This window comes from Tribolium madens, unplaced genomic scaffold (assembly GCF_015345945.1).
Source record: "Tribolium madens isolate multiple individuals breed KSU strain unplaced genomic scaffold, Tmad_KSU_1.1 Scaffold_20;HRSCAF=117;Tcas5.2_LG4, whole genome shotgun sequence".
NCBI classification, from domain to species: domain Eukaryota; kingdom Metazoa; phylum Arthropoda; class Insecta; order Coleoptera; family Tenebrionidae; genus Tribolium; species Tribolium madens.
The window spans coordinates 12,617,560-12,619,726 of NW_025400985.1; positions in this window are offsets into that span (position 1 = coordinate 12,617,560).

Consider the following 2,167-nt stretch of genomic DNA (forward strand, 5'->3'; position numbering starts at 1 on the left):
TTTAAATACAAAAATAATAAATAGGGTTCCATTAATTTTTTTTTAATTATTGAATTTTTAACAAAAGCCTTCATTTTTTTATCTATAATATTTTTTATCTATGAAATGTAATGTTGGTTGCTTCAAAAAAATGTCAGGCTCATTATTACTCGTGGGACACCCTGTATATTAAAAATGTAGACATGATTTTGAACTTAAGATTGACGTTTTTGCAGATTCTCTTGCTCTATTTTTCACACCGTATTAAATGACAAGGAATTTTCCAGTTTCTTGACCGCGTAATAACTCATACATTTGGTCTCTTTACAATGGATTTTAAAAACAATTCCCTTACAGAAAGTTAGGGCCCTTTTTAACCCGTCACACCACAAAAATGCTGTGGCTAAATCTGTACCGTCAAAAATACACCGTACTGTATTTAGTGTATGTTTAAAACTTTGAAAAATTTTAAATTGTACATCACGTAACGTATAGTGGCATCTGAGAATGTATTTTAGGTTGCGTGTGAAAATCGGTCAGGGTCTTTATCATACAGGATGTCCAATTTATCTGTTCCCGCCTAAAATGTTATAATTAGGCAACCAATTTAACTTTTCATATGAAACTTAGTGTTTAAAATGTTATTTTTTATAATAAACGAATAGACAACTGCCGATTAGGTCAGCCAATTTCTTCAGTTTTTATTGCAAAATCAATTCGAGTTGTAATTGATTCGTGACAATTCTAAAAGTGAAAAGTAAGACCAATTTTTTATTGCTCAAATCGATAGAGTAATTAATTTTAAATAAAAAACACATAACCTTTTATTCTACTAAAATTTAATTTAATTTAAATGACATGGTCATTCCTTGCCATGGACATCATTCATTCAAAATTCATACTTTTTGCTTTTAACTCACTTTAAATTAAAATATCTTTGAAATTGTCCATTTTAGGAGTATTAAAAGTTATGCAAAGGTTATGAAATTGATAACTCTATCGACTTGAGCAATAAAAAGATAATGTTAAGAGGCCAAAAAAAAAAAAAAACAAAAAACACAGAAAAATGACCTGCAACTGCTGGAACCGGAAATTAAGTAAATGTATCCGGTTTTCGTGATTGTCAGTTTAAAAGGTATGTACTCGCAAGTAACTGTTCCAAATTTTATAATATTTGTTCAAATGGTTCCGAAGTTATTACAAAAAAAAACAACAAATTTCCATACTCCAATTCCGAGGGTTGTAAAATTCGTATCAGTAGAGATAGGACACGCGTTTTTATTTAAATTAACATCATTTTATAGGTTATTTTTGAGGTTCAAATATTGCTTCATATTTGTGAACAACCCTTTATCACCTATACAGGATGCGCCAGAACTCGCGCCCCAAAGAAAAATTTCAAGTAAGATACCAGGAACATGGAAAAATATCTTTAAAAGATCCTATCAAAAATTTTTGACATTTGACATTTTTTTATGTCTACTTAATTAGACTGATGATCTTGTATCTTAATTTTTATAATTATTTAGTAAAGGTACAAAAATTTTGCCAATAAAAGCSACAAATAACATTAAACAGAGTTACAATTTAGGATACCTACAGCTTCTTTGTTTCCTCTTCGAATAGCCTGTAGCAAAAAAAGTCGCAATAGACTTATTCTAACATCGAAATAGAAAAAATTATTTTTCCAACAGAAATAAATAGAGTCAAAGTGCAAAATTTAAACCCTCATAACTTCGAAATTTATATAGGCGAGTTCTGGCGCACCCTGTATAACTTAGCCTGTAAATCACCCTTTCCCTTTACGCTAAATTAATTAGGACAAATCCGTGTTCTTAAAATAACGTTTGGTTTCAAACACTACTGACATCACCATATTCCATTTTTCTTATTGCTTTCTTAAATATTATCATAAGTGTTCTAACCTRACAGTTTGTATTCAATGGCGGCATTTCAAAATGCTCTAGAAAAATTCAAATTTGAGCGGGAGAATTGCTCATGACGTGTGATCGGCGTAGTTTTGGACCCTTTTTAAAATAAGATAACCCTACGTTGTGGTTGTTAGTTTATTCGTAATAATCCTTCGTCGTTTCCTCGAAGCACTGAACAAACGGATGGGAGTAAAATTAAATAATCAAGAAATAAAACACTAATGTTTTATTAATATGAAGTATAATTCAACAATTAA